The 24,699-nt window shown below is 44.2% G+C and overlaps 1 pseudogene; it reads left to right on the top strand.

Moving 5' to 3' along the window:
- The first annotated feature begins 6,414 nt into the window (after positions 1–6,414).
- Positions 6,415–6,886, top strand: LOC102927084 (ribosomal protein eL22-like 1 pseudogene; annotated as a pseudogene).
- The last annotated feature ends 17,813 nt before the right edge of the window (positions 6,887–24,699 follow it).

Genomic DNA, 24,699 nt, shown 5'->3' with positions numbered 1-24,699 from the left:
ACCTTGAAAGACTACAATTCCCTGCTTTAAATACCAAGAATATCTGTTTCCTGTCCTAAATTCTGACTGCTGCCATGGTGTATGTGATTTTTGTAAACTTCGAAGCCTTTGCTGGAAATCTCTCTTCCTAGTGAAACTTCAGCTCCATCTTTATGAATCCTAGGTGTACCTCTTTGCCATCATTTCTGAAATGTCTTGAATGGAATGACATTGTCACACAGTGAGAAACATTTATTTGGCCCTCATCTCTAATTCCTGGCAGAAACCACGTAAAACTCTTGACATTTTCTGAATGATTGGAATGGAAAAAAACCATTTTGTATAGTGCATAAGATTCATAATAACCCCACCCAACCCTACCTGTGTTTTTCTTAATGAGGTATCTCCTGGTAAACCCCTGGATAGCTTCTAGTGGGGGCTGGCTGACAGAGGAGCAAGCCGTATGATTACGGAACTTTTAACCCCACCCCTGACAAGTGTTCCCAGGGAGGGCGTGGATGATTTGTTCACTGTGTGTCTTTTCTACTGACTTTCCTTGGCATGTATCTTTAGTTTGTCAACACTCACTAAATGTGAGCAAACAAACAGTGTTTCTGAGTTGTCCGAGTCATTTTAGGAAAAGCAGAGGGGCAGAAATAGAACATCCTGCGTGCAGCTATTTGGTCAGAAGTACAGGTAGAAGGCCTGGGCTTTGGAATTTGTCTTCACAGTGAGGCCATCTTTGGGGACTGTTCCTTTAGCATGTGTGATCTATCACTAACCCCAAATCAATGGAAGCAGAGTTGAACTGAATTAAATTGTAGAACTGCAGCCAATGTCAGAGAAGTGGTTGATGTGGGTACCTCCCTCCCATTAAACATTTGATGCCGGAAATACTCTGTAAGTAGAAACAGATCAAAGTGGACAGCTATCCACCTCATTTCATAGATGGAGAACTCTTCATCAATACCCCTTGAGATTCAGGACCCTTTGGAACCTGTGGGCCCCATGGTTGGATGAAATAGGAACCAGGGTACTGAATCCTAAGGTCACATGATGTAAACACAAGGATAAAACTGGAGGGAACTGGACTCCACTTAAAGGAACTACTGCTAATCTTCAGTAACGCGCCCAACAAGGTACAGGATGTAATTACCTTGCAATCTGCAAAGCCCTGGCCGGGCCGTGTTTGTAAAGTCCATCAAAGAAGCAGTTCATCACCTGATCATTGTGTGTTCAGTCTCTGTGCATTCCGACCAGGCTCACAGACTTTTTTCCTTCCCTTTGATCTGCCTAACTTTCTCCCAAATGCTGTCTTGACCCTCCTTACTCAACCTTGGCCAGAAGGATCCCAGCCTCAAAGGGTAAGTGGTATTCACAATGCATTGCAAGTAGCTTTTGCTTTTTAATTGTGATTCAGTGAGATGCCAACCAGAAGGGTTTTTTCTTTAAAAAAAAAAAAAAAAAGAAAAGAAAAAAACCCCACATGACAAAGCACAAAGCTTTATGATTAATTACCTTGAGTTCAGATATAATTTAAACATATTGACTTGTCTGAAGTAAGAGCCAGACGCAGGAGCTGGGGAGACGGGAAGTACCTGGAGAGATTGCTGAAACAGGGAAGTTAAAGGGTGGGGGGAGGCTTTGGACATCATCATTTAACTGCTCTCCAGAGCGAGGCAGAAAATGGCCACAACTGCTGATGGTCAGTGGAATCAAAGAGATAAATTATGGCTGAGTCCTGACTCTGAAATGAATGGAAAGTTAGTCAATAGTTCAACTTTGCATGATCCTAAAATATTACTTCTGAAACTATCCATTACAAATGATTTTTTTTTTCTTCATATACATGATCTATGCAGAGATTCCGTCTGGGGGCCTGGAGCTGCTGTCGCTAATCCCCAGCCTGAGCTGATGGGGTTGCAGTCTCCCTGCTCTGAGGTGGCTTCCTGGCTGCGGGGAGGCCCTGCGGATTCCTCAGCATGAGTGAAGCCTTGAAAGCAGCATGCTGACCCTTGAGCTGGGGAGCCAGGCTGCTCCTGGGACTTTCTGTCATGGGACTGGGTAGAAGAATGAGACTGATTTCTTTTCAGCAAACTGGGACCAGATGCGAGTTCTCTGTGTAAAAGTCTAAAAGTCCAACCAGCTGCTTTCAGTTTTTGATAATGGATTATGGTGTTGAGGGTCTGCGACCACTTTGATGCTTGTGCATAAGAAAGCAAAATGTGAGCATTTGGGCTAACCTCACGATTTTAACCGCCGTGTGTGTGTGTGTGTGTGTGTGTGTGTGTGTGTGTGTGTGTGTGTGATTTAGTGACCCCTTGAAGCCTGGCGGAACCATTCCATGCAATCTGGGTGACAGTGATGCCATCCACCAAGGCCTGCTCACAGTTTCTATTCATCCTGTAAACTCAGCCCATAGTCTTTGCGGAGGTTCTTCAGCTCTGCACAGAGCGCTCAATTTCTGAGAGCCTGGGATCTGGACTGCTGCTCCACTCCTTCACCCTGAGGCTCCTCGGAGCCCACAGCTGTGCAAGAATTTCACACATCTAGCGAGAGCAGCTTTTCAAATAAACCCTCTTTGCCAAATCTGATATAGACACGCCAGGTCCAGGATTCGAGGAGAGGGCATGTTCACAGGTAAATTCACCTTTACTGAATGGAGTGGCAAACGGGGCAGGGGGTGGGGAGGGAGTGGGAAAGGAGAAGGAGGCGGGCACATAGTTCCTGTCATCTTCTGGTCAGGGCTCAGGGTAGGTATGCACTTCACGTGGTCCTCTAACTTGTCCAAGAGCTTTCCCAACAGCATAGTAACTCAGAGAGGACCCCAAGAACTGCTCACACAGTTGAAAATAGAAAAATTAGATTTGACCAGGTGATTTGATCAAAGTTTAGTAAAAAGAACCATATCAATTAGGGTCTTCAAGGGAAACAGAACCAGTATGGTGGGTGGGTGGGGAGGGAGGTCTGCTTCTAGTGCCCTCCTCCCTGGGGACTGTAGTCTTCTCTCATCAGGAAACACAATCTACTTTACTCAAAGGCTAATCTTGTAAGTGTTAACATCGGCTAATTTGTCTCTGCACAGCAACTTCTACACGGATGTTATTCAACAAAATACCTGGGTGTAGTGGCCTAGACAAGCAGACACAGAAAGTTCTCACCAGAAGAGGTTAGTGTTCACATATTGGTTTGTTTGTTTGTTTGTTTTTCTTGAAAGGGAAAAAGAACTGGGTTCAGAGGAAGAAGCTTCTGTGTTAGAGGAGATAATGACTAACCAGTCACCACACACTTCCACATGCACGCTGCATGTATGTGTGTGTGCAGATGCCTGTGTGCCCCATGCACATCCATGTAGAAGGAATAACGAGCCTTAGGTCAAGGAGACATCAGTAAAGAAATGAGAGAAACGCAGTTTCCCAAGTCCCAAATGTTTCCTGTCTGGATTAAAAAAAATGAAAACCTCGGTCCTGGAAATGCTCTGAAACCATCCATTCTTCCTGTTGAAATGTCCTAAGGCAAAAGTCTCCTTTCTTCTTACGAACATTGAAGCTCAAATGTCAAGATGTTCAGGCAAGAAATCTTTGCATGGGACACTCCCCTCTGCTTACAGAGTGCTTGAGGATGATGGATCAGCACAGGGAGTGTTCTCTTCAAAGATGCCTGCTAGCCTGTGTGATTGCAAAGGGCAGCGTTGACCTGGATCCCAATCCCAACATTTTACAAGGAAGAAACCTGTCATCTGAGAAATGACCAAGCCTGTATTTTTGGAGACGTGTTTTTTGGAGAAATTTAGTTTACTTTGAAGTAAAACTTAAGTTGACAAACAAGAAGCATTTTACTTTTTTCCTACCACCTAGAAAATAGCTGCGTAAATGTTGGTGTCAATCAATTCTTCATCACTATGACAACAATACCTGGGAAAATCAACTTAAAGGAAGATTTAATTTGATCCGTGGCATCAGCCCACAGGCACTGGCTCCAATATAGTGAGGTAGAGAGAGCATCATGGTAAGAAGCACATAGTGGGCACATTTGCTTGGCTCATGGTGGGCATCGGGGTGGGGAGGAGATGAGGAGAAGGGAGGAGAAGGAAGAGGTGGGGAGGAGAGAGGGAAAAAGAGAAGAAAGGGGAAGAGGGGAGAAGGCAAAGGAAAGCAGAGCAGCGGAATGGAACCAAGGGAAAGATCTCCTCATCCTGAGCAAAGCGCCCTGACCCACGACCTCCAGCTAGATACAATGTCCTTGCGGTGCTTTAATGAGTGCTATGCCCCATAGCTGAACACTTGGTCCCCAGTTGGCAGTGCTGTTTGGGGAGGTTATGGAACCTTTAGGAGGTGGAATCTTGTTGGAGGAATTACTTAGTTGGGGATGGACTTTGAGGGTTTGTAGCCTCACCCCACTTCCTGTTCTCTCTTTCTTCTTCCTGTGTGTGGGTGAACAGGTGACCAGCCAGCTTCCTGTCCCTCTTGTCATGCTTCTCCCAACTGTGGCTGTGTCTTCCCCACCGTGATGGACTCCATGCCTCTGGAAGCACAAGCCAAAATAAGCTCTTCCTTAAGGTGCCTTTGTCGGGGTATTTCATCATAGCAGCGGAAACAAAACTAATACATTTCTCTTAAAGTCCTAATCAAGTATGAACTCATCCAAGGATTAATCCATTATTGGTCTTTTCCACATCTTGGTGATTCAGTCACTTCTCTGGACCCATCTTCTAGACCATCACATTGAGATTCAAGCTTTGCCATGAGTCTTTGGAGAATAACTTTATATTTCAACTGTAACAGTTAGGGATGTTAGAAGAAGGTGAAGGAGGAGGAGGAGGAGGAGGAGGAGGAGGAGGAGGAGGAGAAAAAGAAAAAGCAGCAGCAGCAGCTACCTGACTATTTTTGTTTATGTCCTCTGACTTTTGGATAAGATTTAGATTGTTTGGCTCTCTCTCTCTCTCTCTCTCTCTCTCTCTCTCTCTCTCTCTCTCTCTCTCTCTCTCTCTCTCTGTTTCTCTGTGCATGCATGTTATATACACACACTCATACCTGCTGAGGGGCCAGAGGAGTACACCAGGGCCCCTCCTCTATCATATCTGCTGTATTCCCTTGAGACATAATCTTTTACTGAACCTGGGCTAGCCTGGCAGCCAGTAAGCCTCAGTAATTTACCTGTCTCTGCCCCACACGGTGCTGGCTACAGGTGAGGGCATGACTATGCCCAGCTCTTGGATGTGTGTGCTGGGGATTTGAACACAGTACTCATGCTTACATGCCAAGGGTTCTACCCACTTACACTGCTCTTCTGTAAAGCCAGCCTCTGGATCCTTTTTGTTTGTCCAAAGATAAGACAGACATATGTTGAAGGGCCTATGACCAACTCCCAAAGAAGTGACCCTTTCCAAATCTGGTTGCAATTGAGCCACAACCTTGGCCATTTCCTTGAGATTTCTTCAGGCAGTAGAATGAAAGCTTGTAAAGCTCCTTTCTGGACCCAACACTGAGCCTGTTCTCCATGCCTCGGCTGACATCGCTGCTCTTTGGATAGCTGTAGGATCCCATAGTCTTACTGATGTATCAATCCACCGAGGGAACATCTAAAGTGGGATATCACTCTGGTTCCTTTCCTCCAGAGTATACAAAGTAAAGCCTGTAACTTCTACCAGGCCACTGGCTGGTTTTCCTTGGGGTGGGCATGCCACACTCAGCAATCCGAAGTCCATAATACCCAGCTAAGTTTGAATTTTAGATGGACTCAGTTTCTTAGAGGATGTTTTACACAGTGTTTGAGATGTGCTTACAGTGATGAAGTCTTTGTCGCTTATTTGGCATTTGAGTATAAAGTCTGTATTTTGTCTGGTCATGCATTCTCCAGGAGTCTCATTTTGGTGTGTACTCCTGGGCTACATGGGTTGGAAATCTCATTTTCTTTTCGTGAGTTTGCCTCCCATGTCTTTTCCCATGAAAATAATTTCTGCTTCCTACTATTCCATAGACATGTCTGGAGTCCCTGCTGCTTCCATATCTCCACTCTGTGTTTGTGATTCCGGGCTACTGTTTTGGCTTTGCCTCTGCTGGTGTGATAGATAGTCTCAATCTGCCATGGCCTCACAAAGGTGCATGGTTTGAACACTCAGCCCTAGCTTGTGGCGCTGTAGAACCTTTATGAGCTGGGGCCTGGCTCCGAGAAGCAGGTCATTGAGGGTGAGTCTTTGAAAATGATACCTGCCGCTGGTTCCAGTCCCATGCTCTCTACTTCCTGGTCTCCTACCACGTGACAGTCCTCCGCTGCATGCTTTTGCTGCTGTGAACTCACCACCCTTCTCCTGGAGTAGACTACACCACTCCTGGAACTCTGACGCCATACAAACCTTTCCTGTCATGCGCGGTTTCTGTCAGGTATTTGGTGCCAGCAATGCAGAGATAAATAATAGAGCCAGGATATTGAAACTCCTGGCCGCAGGACAACATGGCGCCGCAGAAAGACAAGAAGCCTAAGAAGTCAACCTGGAGGTTTCATTTGGACCTTACTCATCCAGTAGAAGATGGAATTTTTGATTCTGGAAATTTTGAACAGTTTCTATGGGAGAAGGTTAAAGTCAATGGAAAAACTGGAAATCTTGGGAATGTTGTTCACATTGAACGATTGAAGAATAAAATCACAGTTGTTTCTGAGAAACAGTTCTCTAAAAGGTATTTGAAATATCTTACCAAGAAATACCTTAAGAAGAATAATCTCCGAGATTGGCTTCGTGTGGTTGCATCTGACAAGGAGACTTATGAACTTTGTTATTTCCAGATTAGTCAAGATGAAGATGGGTCAGAGTCTGAGGACTAACTAGTAGACTTTTGTAGACTTAAAAAAAAACTAAAATTGGATTTTGTCAGCAAATAAAAATCATTGTACACTTAAAAAAAAGAAACTCCTGTATTCCATTCTTCATTTTCTCCTGAATGTTGTGAGGATGTTGGAATACTATGGATTCCGTGTTGTGAATAGGACTGTGCATGTCAATGTATTCAGGAGCCAGCAGCCGACACTAATGTTTGAAACCAGACTAGTGGCATGATAGGAAGGCCTTTGGCAAAGGGCAGAATGTAAGCTGTTAAAGACATTTTCCCAAAACTTTACAAGTCACTACCCTAGCCAAACAAGGCATGTCTGCTCAGCTAATGTGCTATCGTCTTGTATCTTTTAGTTGATGGCATAATTCGCTTCAACCTCTTCCTTGGAGCACTTGGGTCTTACAAATCATTGAAAAAAAATTGAAGAAAATGGTGTATGCCTCCCTTGAAAAGTATACTTGCAACATTCATTCATTAGACCTAAGTTTCTACAAGAGAGGAGACACATCTCTCATAATCATTGCTTTAACCATACAGTCCAACATACAGAAGACTCCCAATAAGTATTTGTTGAATGAATAAGAGAAGAATGAATTCTTAATCATTTTCTAGGCACACTGTCTCATTCATCATGAGACACCAGTATTTTAATGATAAATTTGGATGAAAACCAAACTGTATGAGAACAGGAAAGATTCTTATAGTTGAAAAATTAATTTAATTTACATAAGATACTTAAACTTTGAACCCATGCCTTTCTAACCGAGTCTGGCCTTGGGGTATGTTTTCTTTGGCCATTGGAGTGTTTTAGGAAAATGTGAACTTCATGCTTGGACAGGCAATGAGTTGATGGGTCAGCAGTGTCTCTGGTACTCCCAGATGTCTCATCTTCTTCTCTCCCTCACAGCCCTCACCTTGTCTCTGAAGACACTGGAGTTTCAGCCTGCTAGAGATAGACCCATTGGTGTTAAACATTACGTTGTGCTGTAATGCAGTTTCAGTTGTGTGGTGGCGGGTCTCAGTTATCAACCTGACTGAATTTAGAATCGTCTGGGCATTGCCATTGAGAATTAGCCAAGTGTGTGTAGGGGGAGGCAATCTACTCTCACTGTAGACAGCACCATGGAGCTGGTGGCCTAGATCAAAAACGGTCCAAGGAAGAAGTAGCGTATGTGAGTCAAACTGTCAACTTAGTTAGGTTTACAATCACCATGGAAACACTCCTCTGAACGTGTCTATGAGGATATTTTCAGGAAAGTTTAACCAAAGGGAGAAAACCCACCCTGAATGTGGTCTGCACCATGGAGGGCAAGCAGAGCTGAGCACAGGAATTCTTATCCCTGCTTCCTGACAGCAGACGTAATGATCAGTGGCTTCCTTGTCTTCCCCACCATTCTGTATCCTCAAACTGAGAACCAAACAACTCCATCCCTTCCTTAAACGTCTCTTATCAAAGAAACAAGGGAAGTCACTAGCAGAGCAATCCTGCCTTCATTTCCTTCTGAGTGTGTTTGCCGTCGCACTGCGCTTCTCTGTTGATGTCCGACTTCAGCCTCTCCTGGTGTGGACTCCGTACTGGACTGTCCAGGCTCTCAGGACCCGAATGGGACTGCTGAGCTGGCCACAGACCTGCACTGAGCTCTTTCCCTTGTTGCTCTGCTTCTCCAGCACGCAGGTCACTGCTGTCGACTCCCAAATCTCCATCCTGTTAACCAAACCAGTCTCAGTGCCTCGGTCTCCCCACCCCACCCCTGCCTGGTTCTATGGAGCAGGGCATCGTCAACTTCTCTCATTTGTGCGCCTTTTGATTGTGTGTGTGAGTGTGAGTGTGAGTGTGAGTATGAATGTGTGCGTCATGTATAAGCGCCTGTGTGTGGCTTCCCCTGCACATGTGTGCACATGCCTACCAAAGCCAGAGGTTGGTATCTCTTTTCTATTGCTCTCCACCTGGAGCTCACTGATTGACTGGAATGGCTAACCAGTGAGCTTCAGTGTCCCGTCCATCTCTATCCCCACTTCCACCATGCCTAGTTTTTATGTGGGTGTGGAGATTTGAACTCTGGGCCTCATACTTACACAGCAGGCACTTTCGCAACCGAATCCTTCCCCAGACTGCCATGACTTTTTTTTTTAGCTCAGGAAATGTTTAAGCAAGCCTGGATACTAAGGATACATACAAGAAGTATCCAGTCAAACATTACTGATAATAAATCATAAGGAAATTTATTGTAAAACAATGCTTTGGTATGTAGCATTTATTAAAGATAAAAGCAAATTGCATACTAATGAGATACATTTGTTCCTCATTTTTATATAAAGAATTAAATCTTTTCTGAATATATGGTATTGCAGGCAAAAGTATGTTCAAGGACATTTCAGAAGTTATTGGGAATTCTGTCCTAATCCCAAGCCAAAATTCATTTAATGATTTTTTAAATGAAATTCAGCAAGTCAAATAACAATTTTAAACCCCAACATTTTAACATAATTCAATCCAAAGATATACTAATTCAATACATGCTGATAAATGATGTTATGGAAACATTAGAAGTCCTTTTTAAAAAAAATAGTTTAACCATCATGTTTCCTTAAGAGTGGTTCATAAGATATAATAGACTTGAATCTAAGTTTTTTGGTACAGTTCTTACTGGCTTTGTGGATATGCCAATGTGCTCATTATGAAGGGCCCATGTTACATGCTCAGAACCAAGGCTGCAGTGAGGTTGTATCATGTACAGGTGGGTGCTGCCAGAAATAGCTTGGATTCATTTCGTGTTTGATTTTGAATTAATTTTTGATCATTGTGCATTCAAAACCTTTTACTGTTGCCAATTTATTCATACCCTCTTTTAGTTACATGACTCATCTCAGGCTGCGACCTAATGTTTAAGGAGCTGGGCCGCAGAGAACGCTGCCTAATACAAACCCCATACTTCCCATTTCCCAACTACAAATTTGGGGAAGTTATTAACTTCTCTAAGTCTTAGGATTCTCATTTGCCCAAAACAAAGCCGATAATAGTTCTTACTTCACAGAGGAACAAATGATACAATTACATAGCCTGCCTAAGTTATACCTCTTGGGTATTAAATCTTCTACAAATGTTATTTTTTAAAAATCAGAACAAATAATTAAAAATGATTAGAACTCAATTCTTGGACAATTTCACACCTGTATATAATGTATTTCGATCACACTCACCCCCATTCCTTGTCTCATTGCCTCTCTCACTTCTCTGAACCCTTTCCTCTTCCCAAAAACCCTACTCTACTTTCCTTATTTTTGAGTGTATGTCACGAGAGAGCTTAATCAGGGTTGCATGCATGAACAATGTGGGCTTGTTTACTGAGGCATGGACAACTGACTGGTGGCTACACCACTGAAGAAAAATTCCCTCTCCCAGGAACCACTGTCAATAACTCCGGAGCTGGGGGTGAGATCCATTCTAGAATGTGACGGGCCCCATATGTGTGGGTCCTGTGCAGGTAAGCATAGTTGCTGTGTGTTTACAAGGGCAATGGTCATGTCATGTCAGAAGACAGCATTTCCCAGCTCTCCTCCACATCCTCCAGCGCATACATTCTTCCTGCCCTCTTTTCCATGATGTTCTCTAAACCTTGGAGAGGGTGATATAGGTAGGTGTTCCTTTTAGGGCTGGACACACGGCTCATTCATTCTTAGCACTTTGACTTGCTATGAGTCTCTGCATTAATTACTGTCCACTGCCAAGAGCATTGTCTCTGGTCAAGGATAACAGCAGCACTGATCTATGGGTCTAAGCAGAACTATTTAGAAGCTTGACCACATGTCCATTTGCCAAAACAATAGTAGGGGGTTCTCCCTTGTGCTGACTTGTTATAAAAGTCCAGCTCAAATGCTGTCTTCTCCATACGGCTGTCCAAAGTTCTGCTGTTTTTCATTTCTCGTAGAATTCACCTGGTGGTATTCTAATTGTACTGAAATGTGATTTTGATTGTATGTTAATAAATAAAGTTGCCTGGGGGTCAGAGCTATTAGAGCCATAGACAGAGTGTGGCGGTGGTGGCGCACGCCTTTAACCCCATAGATCTCTGTGTGTTCAGGGATACAGCCAGCATTGGAGACATATTCCTTTAAGACCTGGGGGGCTGTACATACAGACAGTGATGAGGCAGTCACGTGTTTGGGTTTACAACCAATGATAAGGCAGAATGACTATGAAACGACTTGGACACAGGGAAATAGCTCTCTTTTGGGAAGCTGGGACACCGCAGGAGGAAGGGTGAGATTTTAGCTCTGAGCTCTGACCTCTTGGCTTTCTCTTTTACATTGGTTCTGTGTTTCTTATTTAATCAGATGGTTGGTTACATCTACACTCACCTCATGCTTTGACAATCACCCTTCTGTTTACCAACACAGATGCATGCACCAACACAGAGAGGTAAAGCAGGTAAGTAAATTCTAAATACTTTACTCATGTTAAATTGACACATGAAAAAATCATATTGTCTGTGTTTCCAGACCTTGAATGTAGCTGTAACCATGGGATTGTCATGTACTGTGACATGTAAGAGGGTATTTTTATGACTAATCTGAATGTCCCCTGTCTTTCACATAACGGGTGTCTAGAGGATGTTTGTTGAGTTACATAGACATATTACTATTTAGATACATCACTAGCGCAAGTCACTTGTTTGTTTGTTCATTTGTTTGTTTGGTTGTTGGAGTGGTTGGTATGCATCATCTGTCCTAATATTTGCTTTGGGCTCAAATGCTATAGTTCTTCAAACTTGGAGGAAGCAAAATGTAGACTTTGATACAATGATGCATCAAGTTGAGTTGACGGTCTTCCTATTCTGGTAGGAGTTTGTGTGTCTTGAGGCACCAAAGAGCACTTGCAATTTTAGAAGACACCTAGTTGAATCATGATGATCTCATGCTCTTTCTCCTTCTATCCCAGTGTGTGGGTGTGTGCGTGCGTGTGTGTGTGTGTGTGTGTGTGTGTGTGTGTGTGTGTGTGTGCCTGTATGTGACTGTATGTGTGCATGTGTGTGTGTGTACATTAATGTGTGTATGCATGAGTGTGCATGTGCATGCCTATGTGTGTGTGTATGTGTGTGTTTACTGTTCATGTTGTCCTGCTTGCTAAGATATTTACATGGATATGGGAGTGTGGCTGGTGTAGAAACATGAAGTCTTTGTTGCAGATATTTCACTTTAGATCTCAGTTGATGAGGCTGTGGTCAGTTGCCATAGAGACAGTCATGACATCACAAGTGAAGCGCAAAGCCCTCAGGTGGGTAATCAACTGAATGAGCATACAGAATTCTAACCACAAAGTAACTATGATCATGCAAATGTTCTGGAAAGCAAAGCTCCAGGAAAAACACACAACAGCAAGACACTGGCACACCAGCGTCCCTTAAGCACTCTATGTGCTCATTCTCCAGACCTTCCACCAGAGATCTGTGTCTTGCTAACAGCACGGGGGAGGCAGATGAGGAAACCACCACAAAAACATCTTTTGAGAAGCAGAATCTAAACCCTGTGTTTTTAAAAGATCTGATTTGTGAAGTTAGAGAATAGCTACATCTTGAGTTGTTAAATTTTAATGCCCGGGTTTTGTTTGTCCTCTTCATCTCCCTGTGGTATCTTAAAACACTGCCTTTCAAGCAAAGATACACATGAGTCACCTGAGGACGGTTCTAAAGACTCTGAATGTGGCCTCCGAGTGCTCGGCTCCCCAGTGATAACATGCTGCAGGGCCTCAGACCACACTGAGCTGCTGGGGGAGGGGGTGCCTTGAAGTCTGAATCCAAACATTAAGTCAAAATTGGGGTGCAGTGGGTGAAGAGGTATAGAAATACTCACCTTCTGACAATATCATATTTCTCAAGGTCTAAGACATGGGTTTCTTCTATTTTAGTATTTCTGTGGCAATCACGTTAAATACGTCCACTTTCTTGACCCAAATAGAAGGCGATCCGTGACTCATGGCTGTCGCCTGAATTTTCACGAAGCGAGCGTCTTTCTGCCCTGTCACCGCAGTGTCCTCTCGGTGGTCTGTGTTGGTGAGATCACATGGCGATCAGAGTTGAAGTCATACTTGTTCATTTGCTTCCACACTGAATCCATCTGGGGATCTTTTGAGGATCTCCATGTCTAGGACCCACATCCAGAGATTTTTGTCACAATTTTTCTCCTCAAATGATTTTCACATGCAGAAAAGCTCAAGAAGCAGTGGGTGCTGGAACACCCTCACAAGATCCTGCCATCCCAGACGCTGACCGAGGACATCACTGCGTGCATATCAGACAACATAATGCAGAAGTTGCCACTTGACTCAGAAGGTATTGTAGACTCATCACAGCTTAGAGGGATGGCCAGGTGCTGTGAAGCCGGAGCAAGTGTCTCCCTTGGGCTGTGATCCTTACCCAGGAAAGCGCTTCCTGATGATGCCTCCCCCAGAGGTACCGTTGCTAGTGAAACAGCAAAAGAATGAGTTCACCCAAGTCCAAAAGTTCTGGCTTGAAGGTCTGGAAATTAGCTCAGTGGTAGAGAGAGTGCTTGCCTAGCTTGTGCAGGCTTGCCTAGCAGTTCTGGGTTTGTTCTGTAGCATAAATAAATAAGTAAAAAATCAATAAATTCTGGTTTTCTTCTGTGTGCCCCCAAATGATATGAGCTAGCTCTCAGGAGACAGGAAGCAATGTCATGTGCTTAGGTTATAAGTGCACATGTCATTTTTGGTACTAAAAATGTGGCTGTGTTTGGCTGAGAGTGAGTCCAAAGGTTTATTTTCTTTCTGATGTGAAAAATCTTGAACTCGTACCCAAGCTGTTACACTGAATTAGAATGTGACTGACTACAGAGTACTTCTCTGTGATTTGTCAATAGAACAGAGCTATTGTTTTTTTGTTACATCAATGGTGTGTCATTGGAATCCTTGGATTTTAGACTTGAGAACAACAGTAGAAGTGGAATGCACGCAATGACCTTGCTGGGAAGTGGGACTAAAACAGTCATGGCACCTTAAGGCAGCTCATCTGGGTGTCGTGCCATCCCTCTTTATCAGAGACAAACACCAGAGCTCTGAGGACCCGTTCACATTTTCTACAAAACCCTCTAAAGAAAACCACTCGGAAAGTGTGTCAGCTGAGATATACCAACACAGAGATTCTAGGAATCTCTCTGTGGCAAAACTAAATCAGTGCTTTCCTGACGATGTTCCTAAGGTTTAAGCCTAAGATTTAGAGACCCCAGTGACCCAGGAACGGTCCATGGAGCAGAGAGAGGAGAGTTGCAGGTACAGAGAGGCTCTTGCTTGCCAACACCAGACTTCAACCCCAGCAGTGAGACAGTAGCCAGTCGCTAAAAGCTCTGAGTTTCTTTTCCCAACATCCGGGGTAACTGGGGTCTGGCACCTCTCAACAATGTGATATTTGGAGTACGACTGTTAAATTTGTTGACTATAAGGGGGGACTTAGAACACTTACCTACATGGTTAATGGTTTTGAAAACCCCTTAGATGTTATGGAGCTGAAAGGTAGGTATTTGAGCATATTGAGAGCAGAGTGCATTTTGCAAATACTTCCTACATAGACTCCTGTCAAATAGAGCATGCAGACCTGCTGAGATGCACAGCTCTGATGTATTTTCCCCTTGTTCTCCACTGCCTGTGTTCCAGATAGAGACTGAGGCCTCTGAGAAACACGGATCTTTGATTCCTTCTGGCTTGATTCCTGAGGCTTTCTGCATGCCATCCCCTCTGCGTGTGTGTGTGTGTGTGTGTGTGTGTGTGTGTGTGTCTTTGTGTAGATGTGTGCATTTGTATAATGTGTATATACTTGATTATAATGCCGTATTGTTTATGTCTTTCTACTAATAATATTAAGAATAATTGAATATTCTAATTCACATTTTTACTCACTGTTCAAAAGTCTTTTGTAACAGTTTTTAAAACCAATTTTCTAACCTTATAATCAAATCAAGTTCCACAAAGTGTCTCTCCCTAGACTTTTGGATTGTAAAACAGTCCTCTCTCTTTTGGCTGTCTTCTGTGATTGGAGCCTGTTTGAATTTTGCAGCCATTGGTCAACAGAAACCACCCATTGTTTTCAGGGTTATTTTTTCTTTTCATTTCCAGAGTCTCCATTTTTTTAATTGATTATTTTAAATGTTTGTTCTATGTCTAAGTTGTTTAAATATTTTATTCAGCTATTTTATATTCTGAGCCTAGGAATACCTTCACTCACAGATCCCAGAAGCCTCAGTGCTCACTCCTTCTTGTGTTTCCTTCATGGGCTTGCTTCCTTTAGTAATGTAGCTATTTTTAATCAAGAGTTCCTATTTCACTGAAGTAAACCCAAATAGAAGGTATGTTCCTCTAAGGAAACGGTGTTTCCTCCACAGGGATCCAGAGGGCCAGGCATGCAACATTCTAATTTATTCCCTAAGTTTGGAGCATCTCTTCTGTGGAAGAGCATGCATTTGGGCCGAGCTGTTCTTCTTGCAACTAGAATGGCCATTGAGAAATGTAGCTTTCACTGTGGCTGTTTTCTCTAGCCAGTCATCTCTGTGAGATCTGGGCACTTCGTGTCTACCCATCTCACGTGTCCACCTAAGTCTGTTCTCCCATGTGTCTATTCGCCCCAGATCCTTACTTCAGACAGCATTTTGTAGTCCCAGCTTCCCCATGAGCTCAACACCCTGGGTTCGGCTCAGCAGGCAGCTTTCCACCCACGTGATGCATTTCCAGCTGTGCAGGAGAAAAATGTCGTCATTGAGTCTGTGCTGGGGGTTCTGTAGCAGAATGCCCGAGTGCCTGACCTGCCCCACTGCTGGAGGCGAGCCCCTTGCCTAAGTCTATGACCTCATCTCCCCAGTCTCACCTTCGTCTCTCTGCTCACCACACTGAGATGCTTTGGAGAATTCACTGGCATTAAAACTCACAGCTGCCGGGGGTGGGAGGAGGGAGGAGGGGGATCTGTGGATAGTATGTGGAGTGAGTAGAAAATTTCTTAATAAAGAAAAAAAAATCTCACAGCTGCCTCAGTCTGCTCTCCTGCTGCTTCCCTTAAAGGGTCCTTCCTCCTGCGTGTCACCTGGTCTCACTTTACCACCGGGCAGCACTGGGGTCAGACGCCCCCACCTCACTTCCCTGGGCCACTCCTTTTTGCTGTTGCTTTGCTTTGGTTTCTCCATAAATCCCCGGGCTGTCCTGGAACTGGCTCCATAGACCAGGGTGGTCTTGAACTCACAGAGATCTGCCTGTCTCTGTCTCCCTCTCCAGAGCGCTGGAATTAAAGGCATACCTAGATCACTCTTGACCATGTTCTTAGCTTAGTTTACTAGGTCTATGCTTAGAACTTCTGAGGATACAAAGTTGCTTAGCTTGTTGATTTATTTATATTTTATTCTCTCCAATGTTATCTAGTTAAATGAACAGATCTTGTTTGGAAAAACTGCTCAGTACATGTAGACACTCTAAAGGGAAACATTTGTTGACTAGTTGGGTGATGTCTCTGCTCTCTTATCTCCTTTCTGCTGAGACTCCTTTGTCTAGCCTAGGCTGGCATCCATCTTGCAATCCTCCTGCCTCAGCCTCCTCTATTATGTCTTTGGGGTGCAAATCAGTGTCACATTCATAGTTACAATAGCCAGCTTCATGTCGCAAGATCACCATGGAAGTGCAGGACTTTGTATTCTTAGGGATGAGTTCTCATCTCTATGTGTTCATTGTGGGTGTGTAACCGTATTGGAAGTATGGAAAAGAAAATACCGTCAAGTTGTAGAGTCCACGTTGACATCCCCTGAATCATTAGATAGCCAAAGACGCACTCTTTTGCCTTCGTGCCCCAGGGAAGTTTCAAGGAGGCAGCAGAATAATCTCTCCTTGAGCTCATAGCTCAGTGCAATCAGACAGATGTTTGGTCCTTAGCAGCTGCAGTTGCGGGGAGGACCATGGAAGTCCTCCCTGCACCCAAATCACCGTAGATAAATAGTGAGGCCACTTCAGAGAGTCTCTTCAAAGCTTCTGAGTTTGACATTGGCCCCTGAATGAATCAGTAGCTCTCCTTCCACTGAAAGGTGCTGTTTTTAGGCTTCTAACACGGCACTGGTGATGTAAATTATTCAAAGACTATTTAAGGAGCTGGAGCGATGGCTCAGTTGTTAAGAGCTCATATTGCTCTTGCAGAGGACCTGGGTTCAGGGTTCAAGCTGTATAACTCCAGTTCTAGGGGATCCCATGCCGTCTTCTGACCTCGGAGGGCACCAGTCATGCATGTGGTGCACATACATTTATGAAAGCAAAATGCTCATATACATAAAATAAAATAAATAAAAAAGACCCTTTAAAGGATATTTAGGAACTCTAGAATTAGAGTCAGGACAGATGTGGGACCCACCCACCCCTATCTTACTCAGAGGTAATGTTAAAAGATGCCAGGCATAGCACAGTGTGGGGAAGCTCCTGTCGTGCAAGGTCAGGGTAGCAAGGTCAAGGCAGCCGCTGTCCATCACTAAACAGAAGCATTTCAACACTTTTACCGTCACTGTTGGCCAAGCATCAGCTTTGATCTTTTAGTTCCATGGCTAGTCTGAGCTTCCAGAGACCAGAGAAAGCATCTAATTGTGAGCTATAAAAAGGAAGAAAGTACCATTTGATTTTCCCATGAAGCCTCCTAGTTCCTTTTCCCCATTGGGGGATTGGTTTTAACGAGCTACTGTTAATAATACAATTTGAGGGAACTTAGGAAAAGGTCTCTAAGAAGCATATCTATTTTCAAAGACTTTAAAATGGCTGATCATGGATGACTATTTCTGTGGAGAACCTATCCTCTCTCACAGGAACAGAGGTGTACTCATTTCTAGTCCTCTACTCAGTGAACACAAGGCACAGGGAATCAAAAAGCTTCACTTTGGTTGGTCCCAAGCTTCAATTTCTGACCAAAGATGCCCATCATGAAAAAAGTCTAGTTTCTAAACTGTAAAGGGGTGTACAGCAGAGTATGGTGCTGCATGCCTGTAATTCTAGCACTAGGGGGCTGAGGCAGAAAGATTGTGAGTTCAAGGCCAGCTTGGTATGTACTGTGAGACCCTGTTTGAAATGAAGGAGAAAAAAGAAAAGAAGGAAGGATGGTTTGACAAGGCTAAAGCGAAAATTCCTTACAATTACTCACCACCTCTAATAGCTACACGAAAAGGGTTTTTAAACCTGAATATGAAAAGCAGAAAAAGGTCCGTCAAGGGGAAGTAAGGGGACAATGGGGCCCCTCAACAATCCAAGCCTGTTGAGCAGGCACAGAACCCAATGTTCATGGACCCACTCATTCTTTCTGTGACATGCAGGCACAGAGTAGGCTCCCTATGCTCTGCATATCTTATCTGAACACAAACTTGAGACACCTTTTCTGGGTACCCCAAACACCTCTAGGATTCCCATAATAGATTTTCAGGAATCAGGGAGAAATGAAATATTCTTTCTCATAATTTAACAATACCCTCAGTTAAGAAAAGAAATGAACTTTTTCACTTCCTTGAGTGAAAAATGGCTGTGAAAAAAATGAGGTAGGGACACCTTTGGCATTTCTCAGCAGGAAGGTAACATTGGTGGAAACCCTGCATTTGCAGTTTGAGAGGGTTAGGGAAAGTTATGAAAAGGGCAGACAAGAGAAACCAATCTCAAATGAAGTTTCTTTAGCTTCTAGAAATCAAGCAGCTTCCATATTCTTGAACATCTGTGCAGACATGTAAGATGTGCTTTGCCTAATTCCGAGGTTGTTTTGTTTATGTGGTTGGCATGCAGGAGCCTAATGCCATTTTAATATTTATGCAGTTAACAAACTCCTCCTGCCCTAGCCTCTGATTTTCACAGATCAGAACAAGCACTAGAATTTCAAAGACACCAAATTTAGAGTCAGAAGCGACATTGGAGATCAACTCCTTCATTGGGAGACTTTTCAGTAGAAAATTCATTTTATTTTTAATATTATGTCGTGAATACACATTGGAGGAACTACAAACTACATTGCAAACTACAATGAAGGAAAAATTCTCTACTGCACCTACAGAATGCTATCCTGAGCACTGGGCTCAGATGCATTCCGAAAGGGGCAGATCAGGCGGTCCTGAAGATGTTCCAGGCAAGCGAGAGATGTCCTTCAAGATGGTAGGCACTTTTGGGATCTCTTCCACACTGTTTTGCTTGCTGCTGCAACTTCAGGTTCTTACTGCATTTCAGCTCCATGCACATGTCTTGGTTGGGCCCTCAGGTTTACTTGCATGTGTTCAGTTGTCATTAGCTCCTACTACATGCCACAATTTTCTGAGAATCATAAAAAATTCCTTCCATTGATCTGGAGTCTCTGTCACAGCAAAGCTGGATTGCTTGGACACTAATCCTTTTTACCATTCAACCTTCTGTGGGAGCGAAGACTCCTTCCATGGCTCCACATGTCATCCTACCTCCTTGATCATCTATCATCCAACCAAACATGGGTATCTTTAAATACAGATGTGAATGTGGCAGGCTGCTGCTGGATCTGAAATGGGTGTTTCTGTGGTTCCTTATGTCATTAGACCACCTGTTTCTTTAGAAACATAACCTGTGTTCAAAAGGAAAATACATTGAACTATGTGATGCACTTGCTGGTTCATTTTACATGTATCCAACAGTTATCTGTCACAGTACAATGACTCATATAGCCTGTTCATAAAGAGGTGTCCACATCATGAACGGTTGTCTCTAGGTATAAACAGAGAGCTGGAGACTCCAGTCCTGACTGAGTGCTCTGCCTAGCAATCACCAGCTGTGGGCTGCATCCAGGCTCTGCCCTGTAGTTCATGCAGCTTGAGTTCTATCACACACATTGTTTGGTGGGTTGCACATTTCTCTGTGTTCCTCTTCCATCTTCATTAGTGATTGATCTGGAAATCAGTGAATGAGAATCACACCCTGACAAGTAGCCGCTGCTTCTCCCTGTCTTCATCTAGCTCTTTGTTCTTATTTCCTGCTCCCTTCATTTTTGTCTTCTTTTATGCCTCGTCATCTTTCAATGTACAGATGGAAAGCTGAGGTATCTTTAAAGCCAGTCCATCCTAGAGTGCTGGGAAGGAGGTAGGGTGGGAGGGAGCAAGGAAGGAAGGGAGGGCCATCATTTCACTGACTTTGCCTCCCCACGGGGCTCAATGTTAGATGCCATTGTTCACTGAAGTCACACCACCAAGAGCTACACCAAAGGACTGAAAAATTAAGTAAGTAAGTGAATGAATGAATGAATAAATAAATAAATAAATAAATAAATAAATAGTAGCTGTGACGTCCTGCCTGGAGTGTATTAGACTACAATAAAGACAAAAACACAACCAAACAAACCTCTAATTATTTTGTAAAGAACACAGTTTAAATTTGAATGCAGGAACGTTTTGTAAACCTACTGTGGTATTTTTTAGTTTAATGTATTCCAAGTTCCCTGCCCTCCTCCCCCAATGAAAATAAAACGAAGAAGGGAAGGATGGCTGGTTGGGTCCAGGTTGGTTCTCCCCATCCTCAGAGTGGCCCTGCTTGAGAAGGAGAGGAACGGGGAAGGGTTGGTCATCCCAGTCGTCCTCATGGCTGCCCCATTCACCAGCAGGGACCTTGTCATGGCCCTCTGTCAGAGCCCCTCTCACTGGGCTGAGATGACAGACTCGAAGTCTTCATGGAGCCTTCCAGAGCAGCAACTTCCTGTGATCGCCATGGAAGCCGCTACACAGCTAAGATTCAGAATTTGTGCTCTAATGCTTTGTGAAAAAGGAAAAAAAAAACATGATTATTTTTCAGTGCCTTGCTCAGGAAACCATTAGAGAGAAGACACTTGTCAAACATCACTTGGAGCAGCCAGGTTTAGTGACATGGTTAAGCCAGGCTACCAGGAGCTGAGCCATCCAAGGCCGGGAGGACTTAGCTGAACCCTTGAGCAGAGTCCTGGGAGACCTGGTCTTGGGGAAGTGTTGACTGTATCAAGAACTGAGTGAGCTGGAGAGACTCACTTCAGGAAATAGGGTTTCTCATGACAAATGCAGATGTGGCCAGCAGGGGGGTTGCCTGCAGGAAGAATGCAGGGGAGGTCCTTTGAGAGGCATCCATCATATCCATGAACACTTCTTAAAAGCTACCTTTAAATAATGGAAAATGCATCCTAATGTATGTAGACAATGGAGCTTGGGTTGGGCCTCCTGTTTGCACCACATGGAGTAATAATGGAACTGCCATGCCCACTGAGAGGCAAGGTGTCTGCAGGGACTGGAGCTGACCGTGAAATCCAGCCCACATCCCATTTTGTCCATCACAGCATCTCTGACAGTGAGTGATTTCCAGTGCCCCCTTCAACTAACAATGGGCTCCAGTGTTCTGACAAGTCACCCCCACAGGCAGAGGGAGTTAGACAGTCTTTCCTGGGATCCAGGCAATAGAAGGTAAATAGTGCAGGCAAAGGGAAGAGGCAGTGGATGGATGCTGTAATCTGAAATGCAGATTTTCCGTGTGTTACACTACTAGTGTTTGTATTGATGTTCTCAGGTTGTTCACACAGAAATCCCAAGTCAGGACAAAGTATTAATAAAATGAAGAAAAGCATCACAACAGTGACTGCGGTAACCACAGAAATGGGGGATCCTGCCCACAGGGAACCTAGGGAGTCTTCGGACCTTTAAGGATGGTGACTTACTCATCACTGGCATTCCTCAAGCCAGCCAGCGCAAACACAAAGACTGTATTTACTCTTCACTCATCTGAACACATCATCCATGTGTCAGGGACTTTACCTACTTTGTCTTCTTCCTCAAAATAAGTCTAGAAAGTCTACATAGCTATTCTCCATCTGGCAGGCAAGAACACTGAAGCCTTCTCCATAGACAAGAGGGGCTGAGACAGGATTCGGATTCGACATGATCGCATGATTCTCACCACCTCTTAGATACTGCCACCTAACACTGAACTCTAGCATTCCTTTAGAGGAAAATGACAATATCCCCAGAGCCCAGGATCATAGTTGAGGACCCAGAAATTTCAGGTCTGGAGTAGCAGAAGGAAATAAAAATGGCTTCTTGGTACTTGTGGCGGTGACTTAGTTGTCCAGAGAGTCTACTGGGGAGAATGATGTTGACTGGGCTGTTGGCCACAGGGGATGATAGCACAACCAGTCTCAAATGGATGATATGATCACCTGCCATACTGGGCTTTCAGATGCTATCAATCAACAGGAAAATATGTGCTTACAACCCATGTAGACTCAGTCAGCTTCAAGGAGTGCTCTGGGTAGATGGAAAGACTATGTCTTAGGCAGGGATGTTTATTAAACAAAGAATATGACTTCCCTATGTAATATCTTTAAGAAGGGATTACTTGTGCCTCTGGTTTCAGTGATGTTATTGTTTGTATGTAAAATATCCTCTGCAGGTTCATGTGTTCATGTTTACTAGTTCTACAGGTAAACATGGTGGCTGTTTTGGGAGATTATAGGACCTTGGGATCACGTGGTCAAGGTAGCAGAACTGAGCTTCTTGAAAGGACCACTTCTGATTCCTGGTGGCGTGCTTGGTCAAGATATGAACAAGCTGCCACACCCCACTTCCTGCAAGGCCCAGCCTGCTCCTTCTACCACGCCTTCCCTCCTACCAAGATGGACTGATAGCCTTGAAAGTATGAGCAGAATAAATCCTTCCTCCTTTAAGTTGTTTCTGTCAGCAACTGATAAGAAAAGTTGCTAACACAAGTGAATACTCCCCAATTTCTTGTACTGGAAATACAATCCCCAAATTCATTTGGTAATGATATTGGGATGTAGGATATTTGGGAAGAAAATTATGTGCACAGGAGCTCTACCCTCATGGATGGATGAAGTCAGGGATTAATGGGTGATGGAGGGAGTGAGCTCTCTCTTCGCACACTTGCTCTGTCATGCCGTTGATGTTTTCTATCATGTTATGATCAGTTGGAGAAGTCCCTCGTCATCCTAAACCATGTGCCAGGATAGCTTCCAGAATCTTAAAGTGAATACAATCCCATTCTTCATAGATTACTTAGTCTATAATCATCTATAAAAACAGGGAACAAATTGTTCAGCTCATGTTTGAGCAGTCTTGTTGATGAGACTTCCGGCATTTCTAGGAGATGCAGTCTCATAGCAAACCCCCTGATGCCCCGGTTGCAGTCTTTCTGCCCCCTCGTGTGCAATGTCCCCTGAGCCTTGGGTGCAGGAGTTGCTTTTCTAGATGCATCCATTGGGCCTGGGATCCACTGCTCTGCATTTTGATTGGCTGTGGTGTTCTGTAGTGGTCTTCCTCTGTTGCAAAGAGAAGTTTCCTTGATGAAGGGTGAGAAGTACACTTATCTTTGGGTCTAAGGACACATGTTTAGAATACAGTTAGAGATTATGCTGGTTTGGTAAAGGGGTGGTTATCTATTCTTCTCCAAGATCCACGGCTTCTGTATTTTTCTCCCAGTCTATAGCTAAATCATTTAGCAAACATTTATTGATTGCCAACTACGTGGTAGGCACCGAGTTTATAAAGGAGAATAAGGTCACTTCAATTACTAAGGAAAGGTTACATCTTAGACGCACAAGTTCGTGGGATATACTTTGAACATGTGGGAAAGAAGGGGGAATTTGTATTATACTCATGAAATATTTGCTAAGTGAGTGAACATATATGCTTGCAAAATGAGACAGATAATAAGATTGTGTTACACAAAGGATTTCTGTGACAGAAGGAATTATCTGTGTGTGGAGGACATGCTCATAGCCCAGTCACCAGGTGACTAGCAAAGATCCTATTATTTTCAGGTTCGGGTGTCTGCCTGTTAATCTTGATTGACTTGAAAGCATTAAGAAGTATCTAGGGAGAGCACTCTGAGTATGTCTGTAAGGGTGTTTCTAGAGAGGGTTCACTGACAGTGGCTCTCACTTCAGTTGTAGGTGGCACTGTGCTGAGGGCTGGGGTCCCAGAAGAAGGAAGACTGAGTGAGTGGAGGACCAGTATTTTTACCTCTCCGCTTCCTCACTGCCGCCTCTTGTGACCAGCGGCCTCATGTTCCTGCTGCATCTCACTCAAACAGTGGAGACCCTCTCACTGTCAGGCTTTCCACACCACGATGGACTTTACCCTCAGCCCGGGAGCCAGAGCCACACATTTCTTCTCTTAAGATGCTTTGTCACCGCGATGAGAGAAGAGCTAAGACAGAAAGTTGGCCCCCAGGAGTGGGTCCATCCCTGGCCATCTTGGACCACGTGTTTCTAGGATTTTGGAATCGGTTGCAGGGAGGAGTGTGGGCAATTTTGGAGCTGCAGGCTGGGGATGCTCTAGAACATGGTGAACACAACCTGCTGGGCTGTCCTAGTAAGAGCTGAGAAGACTAGAGACTGCAAAAAAAATGGACAGTGGAGGCTGGCTTGTGGGGTTTCAGAGGCGAACAGGGACTCTGTTAGGAATGGTACTGGAAAGAATCTGGTTGCCTTCTGCCCAAGTACTGAGAATTTGAGTGGGGCCGAGTTCAAAGGTTGCAGGCCAATTTGTTTGACAGAGGAATTTCTGAAGCAGCAGAACATTCACATTGTGTCACGGCTGCGACTCACAGCTTTTATCCAAGTTTACAGGGACAGAGGGCAGACATGAGCAGGCGGATGCGGAAAAATAGGAGGTCTGGTGAGCAGAGACACACAACTGAGTTTAAAGGGTCTGATAATGGATGCTTGGAGGATGGCTCAGTGAGTAGAGCTCTTGCCACACAAGTCTGAGGGTCTAGGTGTGGATCCTCAGGTCCCACTTAATGCAGGGTGTGGTGGGGGGTGCCTATAATCCCAATGTCCGTGAGGGAGCTGAGAGGTAGAGACAGGAGAATCCCCAGAAGCTCATGAGTCAGAGAGCCTGG

The sequence above is a fragment of the Peromyscus maniculatus genome, chromosome 10, assembly GCF_049852395.1.
Source record: "Peromyscus maniculatus bairdii isolate BWxNUB_F1_BW_parent chromosome 10, HU_Pman_BW_mat_3.1, whole genome shotgun sequence".
Classification (NCBI taxonomy): Eukaryota; Metazoa; Chordata; class Mammalia; order Rodentia; family Cricetidae; genus Peromyscus; species Peromyscus maniculatus.
This window is presented reverse-complemented; position numbering and strand designations above follow the sequence as displayed.